This window comes from Atractosteus spatula, chromosome 3, assembly GCF_055471065.1.
Source record: "Atractosteus spatula isolate fAtrSpa1 chromosome 3, fAtrSpa1.hap1, whole genome shotgun sequence".
Lineage (NCBI taxonomy): Eukaryota > Metazoa > Chordata > Actinopteri > Semionotiformes > Lepisosteidae > Atractosteus > Atractosteus spatula.
In genome coordinates this window covers 43492130-43498680 of record NC_142708.1, presented here as the reverse complement: position 1 = coordinate 43498680, position 6551 = coordinate 43492130, and the positions used below count along the sequence as shown (strand labels likewise).

The following is a 6551-nucleotide window of genomic DNA, read 5'->3' as shown; positions in this document are numbered from 1 at the left end:
AGGTTTTTGGTGTGGGCTGTCTATTTAGGGCAAAAGTTGAAAAATCCAGAAAAAAACATAGCATTTGGCAGCATAAAGTAAGACCACTAAAAGTCACATAAAGACTGGAAGCAATTTTGTCCCATACTACAATTATTACAATTACAAAACATAACATTTTCACTTTCCTAAAATATTGTTAATATTCATAAGAATATAAGATGTAACTGAAAGAGCAATGAGTTATTGTATTCTATATAGCAAAATATGCTGAAAACAAAGTTTCTTTTCAGATCTGGAAATGTTCCATATCATACTCAAACTATTCAAGATAATAAATGCAATGTTATTTAGAAATAATGTTATAATAAACACAATGTTACTACACTTGACATTTTTAAAATAGCTCTTCTTAGTATTTTTTTATCACTTTCTATCAGGGAGATCTAAACTTTTTACCAAATGGAATATATAGCAAGGGCAAGAAGTATTGACATTGCAAACTTATTTTTTTAAAGATAATTTAAAGTGGTTTACCAGAGAAAAAAACACATTTCTTTTTGAGACAGGACAAGACTTGAGAAAGTGTGGTACAGTATTTCCTATGCAAACAGAGATGTCTGGGAGGCTAACAGAGAGCCGCTTTCAGGTAACAACTCAGTCTTTATAGTAGCAGTGGGAGGAGCCAGGCTCTCCGAGCCTCCACAGAAGATACAGTTACAGAGATCAGTATTCTTGCTCAGTCTGGGGCACTCTCTCGACAAACTCAGGGAGCGAAATGGCAATTAAAAAGTGGAGAGCTTGCTTTGCTATGGGCATGGGAAGGTACTTTACTGACACTCCACAGTGGAATTAATCCTGTGAAGGAAAAGGAATTGAGAATCGAAAGGAGATGTTAGGCTTCCTTATTTTGTGTCAGAGGAATGCCTGAGAAGGATTTTCTTGAGGTAAGCAAAGCATGTAGTGTGTGACTGAGTGAGCAGCCTTGCAGGACTGTGGGGTTGTTTTGGCTGATGCTGGGACACAACATGAATGCATGTAATCGTTGTTCTTATGCCAGCTTCTGTATAAATACACTCCTTGTCCTGTTTTATTTTAAGTCTCTATATCTTATTATCTTCAAACTTATGCAGCTAGGAAAACAGCCTTACATTTTAAAGTTGCCATCCAAATTCAGAACTGCTAGAAAACAATTGGTATAAAATGGATATAAACAGCTAATAGAAAAAGTATAATTGAGACTGAGTTTAAATTCTAAATTAATGGTGTAAGATTGGAGCTAAAAGGTAAATACCAGTATGTCTTAGAAATCAGCAAAACTGAACATTTTTAGAAATGCCTTTTATCTGTTTGCATATTTAAACTACATATACAGTAAATAGTTTAGTCAGAGATACCAATGGATTTTACACAAATTATTTAGAACACTTAAAATATTATGTATCAACATCCATGTGTATATATAAAGAATATTTAGAGCCACAAAAAATCTGTCTAAGATGTTTTCGTATTATAAGGATATATTTTGCAAAATATGCTTTATGTCTACAGCATTGGGTAAATTTAAAATTTCCAGTGAGTGTGATTAGAATTTAATTTCTTAAGCTTCTCCATTTCCACAATCTATTAACTGCTAACCAGCCATCTTTAGACTATATTTTATCCATACAGTAGCGTGTTTTTAAACACTTGTGTACATACAAACTGATTTTCCTAACTAAATTTGTACACATCAAAGCTTGTTTTACAGAATGAGATCTTCCTGTCTCTGCAAAACTGTCAATTGTGATTAAGGACTAAAGATATTGGCAGAGGAAATTTTATCCATCTACCCTCCTTCAACTTGCCAAGTTATTTTCAAGATGCCTTGGATATAAATAAATTAAAAGCAAGTGCTGTAACAATGTCTGCGAACAGTATTTGAAGGCCATTTTCTGGTGAGAAAGGAAGACAAATTCTTCCCAAAGGACATCTAATTGTTCAACACTCTAGGTTAGTCCTGACTAATAGTAACTGAGGAGACATGCTGCTTTTAGAGCAAATCTCAAGACAAGCTATCAGAGTGATCAGAGTTCTGTCTTTAGATACAATTCTTTCTGAATGGGAATTAAGAGATTAACAGTCCTGCAAGCTGCAAATCAATAAAATATACTTGATTTCCTCTGGCTTTTTTGTTGACTTGGGAGTGACAATAACTGCTTAGATTGGTACCTTTCCACAGTACAGAAAAATAATAAGAAAAGTTGTGGGTGTGATTAAATTTGCAAATTAACATTTCTTTCTTTGTTCAAGATTTTCCTGTAAAATAAATGGAATTTTAACTTCCTTTAGCTCTTTTCTTTAACAATTCTGTCATTGGTTGCCTGTTAACTTATCTGTATGCTTGTCTATATGCTGAATTCATGTGGCTAAAACTGCATGTTGGTATTTCTGACAGTACGTGCCATATTGCTAGCTGGGTATTCAGGCCATTTGGCCTAACTAGCCATCGCACTTAAATGATTCTTTCTATTAGTGTAAACCTGACCCCCCTGTCACAGCCTTCAAAACACAGCCCTCAGCTCTCTTGGTAAAATATTAAGTAGTCTCCCGTGGAGGAGCTGACAGCCTGCATTTGTGTCTGGATCAAGTTTCCAGTTACCTCCACATCGCATCATGATAGACAGAGTTATTGTTTTGACAGTTATTCTCTCTTTTGCACTGGATCTTTCTTCAGCCACGGTGCTAATTTGAACTGACTCACTGGCTTGTTTTCTAGGTCTTAATCTGGACTCTAGGCTTTGTGGATCATTGACAAATATTCATAGTCTTATTTGGCTGCATGTCATACAGTCCATGTTTGTAGATTATGCAGCCATGACTAAAATAGCAAACATCCTTTTGATAAACTGTAAATGTTAAATATAAATAGACTAAATCACTGCATATGTATTGACATGAAAGTTTGAGTCACATGTGGAATAGATACATTTCTCTGGATACTTTTCCTCATATTTACATCTTTAGTGTGAACATCATCTCACAAAATGTGAGATTGGAACATGCTTTGCTCACAGACCACATAAATGTTCTTCTGGTCAACAAAATAGTGTTGGTTCTTTGTACAGACCATAGTATATCCTTATCAATGCAGCAAAGATATATTATTAATTACAATCATACTGTACATCCATCAGACAATATCATTGGAGTTGTCACCCACTTTGTTATGGCATTATTAATGCAGTACTGCCTGAATCACATAACCAGATAATGGTGGTGAAGTCATTTAGTTGAATTTATTCTGTTCTGTAGGTCTGGAATGATCATGTGTCTTTGTGTCAGCTGGCAACACTGTTGGAGGTTACTGATGGTGAATGGAAGTATCCTAGTGGCTCCATGTGATAACATTTCTAATAGCAGCATGCTCAGAGTGTAGTCCCTCTCTTTCACTGAGTTATGTCTTACACTGAGTAGTGTAGTGCCATTTAAATCATTACAGTACATCTCTGATAAAATAATAGATAAAATAATGTTTATCTAATGTTTTCCAATAGTAAATCTAGTAGCCAATCAGTATTCCTGAGATATGTAATAAATGAAATAAATGTGAAATAAATAAAGGACATTTTTGGTATTCAATATATTTTAGTGTTTAAATACAAAATTTTAGCTTTCTAATAAAGACTGGAAACAGAATCGTGGGGAGGAGAATAATATCTTTTGTCTTACAATATACCAACATAACATTCATCGGTCGCTGGAAATCTGCTTATTCCTGGTGAAGGTTGTAACAGCCCAAAGTCAGAAACAGATGGCACAAAGTAGCACTGCACCCTGGACAGGAAGTCAGTGCATCAGAGGACTTAAACTCCCACAATTACATAAATTACACGTAGCAATTAAAAGAAAAACGACATACAATATTACACCAAAACAATTACCCATCTATACAGTGTCAATTATACAATTAAACAAAAACAAAAGGGCAGTGTGATGGCGCAGGGGTTAACATTTCTGCCTAGTAGCACCAAGATGCTCGGCTCAATTACAAACTCTGTGGGGAGTTTGTATGTTGTTCCTGTGTTTGCATGGATTTCCTCTAGGTGCTCCAGTTCTGTCCCACAGTCCAAAGACATGCTGGAGTGATTAAACTGACATGCTTACTAGATGAACTGGATTCTGTAAAACTGGCCCTAATATGTGTTTGTTTGTGTCTGTGTGTGCCCAGCAGTGGACTGGCATCCCGGCCAGAGTGTATCCCACTTTGCACCCGTCGCTTGCAGGTTTAGGCTCCGGCTTCCCCAGCAATCCTAGATAAACCAGTTTAGAAAATTGATTGAAGAACAATAACACAAGTACAATTACACTTACACCATTTAAAACACACACGTACAGTATACAAATACCATTTTGCACAGTTATGAACAAGTTACAAAATTTAACAATTCAAAAAGAGTTTTGGGATTGTTTCTGGTTGGAAATTGTTTTGGATTTAGTTTCTTCTTCAGGAAGACCAAACTGGTGCAGTGTTCACCTAATGTAACCAACATGTTTGTCGAACAATTTGTATTTAACATTTAGTAACAATTTGTACACATACTGTACACCCTTTATCCCTGCCCTTTTTCTATGCTTTAACTTGTTCTTAATCCAAATACAAACATGCATTTAAATTCCATTTAAATGAATATACTATAGGGAACATCAAAAAGTCTTCTGAAAATCTAAATATTACATGCCGTGTTTATGTATGTTAAGTTCTTCAGTCTAAATGCTCCATTTAATGTACAGTATAGTGCTTTTTCCCTAATCTCTCTTGAAAACTATGTACCTACCTCTTTTTGTCTCTATGCCCATTGTATCACCCTGTTTGGATATAGTTCAGATTCTCCCTCTTTCTATTCTAGTTTAAATTCTTTTGCAGTGCTCATATTTGCTGGTATGCTTGAAAACAAGCTCAAAAGGCTCCAGGTTTTTCAAAATACTACAGCCAAGTTCTTGGTTTATACTCATATTCAAAGGTACTGTAGCAAATAATATAAAAAAAATAAAATCTTCATACTTCCAGGAGCTATTAAGTTCATATGTACCTAATCATTCATTGAGATTTGTCTGTTTCCAGTCAGACTGATTAAGGGCTCTCAGCTACTACTGCTCCACATTTCTGGAACTCCCTTCCAAACCATGTGAGAAATGTTGAAACACTAGATTCCCTGAAAATGAAATTGTTTTTTATGGAAGTGGAGTTGTATTTATCTTCTCATTTTTAAATATACTTTCATGTAAGTTCTTTGTCTGGGTTGACTTTGTCAGTGCCTTTTAACAATACCTGTATCAGGTCCCCTTGTATCGTTCTTCATTCAAGGCCAAAAAAGGTTCAGATGGTTCTGCTTGTCAATGTCTTTTCCATATGTGGTACCTACTATTGTAAATTAAGCTAACATTGTGTTTAAATTTGTAATGCTCCCCCACATTATCCAGAAGATATTAGTGATGTTCAACATAAACACATGTCCTTTTCATAAGTAGCCTCTTATATCTCAGTGTTTCCCATTTTGTATTTATAGTTTCTGTTCTTGCTCCTGTATTGTGGTAAATAATAATAAAATTAGAAGGATGCCATCAGCCCGTGGGGACTTATTAGTCCTGACTTCAGTCTAGTACCCTAAAAACTTGTACCTTTTCTATGCTGATAATATTTAATTAAGTAATTTTATCAGCTACTGCCTGAGGCACGTTGTTGACTTCTTCTTTGGTGAACAGTTGAAAGTTAGTAAATTATATTTTAGTGACAGGGATTTGAACTTGTGATTATGGTGTCATTGGAGCTGCTGCCTCAAGCTTTTAAGCCTTGATTTTCTTTTCCAAGGTCTTGGAGTGTCACAAGCTAGTTTGGTGATGTGTGGTTAGATAGAACTGTCAAGATAAATTCTGATAATCTGAGGTATTTCAATGAATGTGGAATTTTCCAGTTCCATAGACTTATGGTACTCCTATTGTCCTTGTGGTTCCTGTAGCTTTCAGGTAGTACCTGGAGAACTCTTCAAAGCATTCTTTGAGAGTAAGGTTACCTGACCAGCCACAATCTCTGGGCAGGAAGGTAGAACACTGCCAATGGAAAAAGTTAAGGAAGCAAGTAGTATCTGGTTAGAAGATAACGAATTCAAACATACATCATTATTTATTGTCCAAGATTGGTGGCACCATTAGCAATTCTTTCCTTGCTGTTCTCTGGATATACAGTATGGATTTAGTAAAATTAAAATAATAAAATCCAGTCTTCTGCCTGAACCAAGGCATTACTTGATGAAGAAATATTTCCATTGCTCACACCTGAAAAAGGCTCCATGGCCGAAACATTGTGTTTTCTTTCTTCTGTTTTTTTAGCATGGAGTAAGTCTATTATTAGTTTCTGTATTTCCATTTAGACTGCAAAAAATATTTGAAAGAATAAAATATCAATTAATTATTAAAAAAAACATAAATGGTACAATATGCAAAAACAATATGTATTATTTTATTAAAGATTAAACACGGATCAGCAATTTAAAGATAAATTTAACAATTTAACACTTGGATTAAAGTGATTG

At 35.0% G+C, this 6551-nt stretch overlaps 1 protein-coding gene across 1 annotated transcript in view; it reads left to right on the top strand.

Annotated features, from left to right (window-relative positions):
• Positions 1-701: 701 nt before the first annotated feature.
• The window catches only part of csgalnact1a (chondroitin sulfate N-acetylgalactosaminyltransferase 1a), a 55571-nt gene continuing 49721 nt past the window's right edge, over positions 702-6551 (top strand). Inside the window, exon 1 of the mRNA XM_088910748.1 lies at positions 702-926. The gene's annotated coding sequence lies outside the window, so the exon portion shown is untranslated. The remainder of the gene's footprint in view (positions 927-6551) is intronic.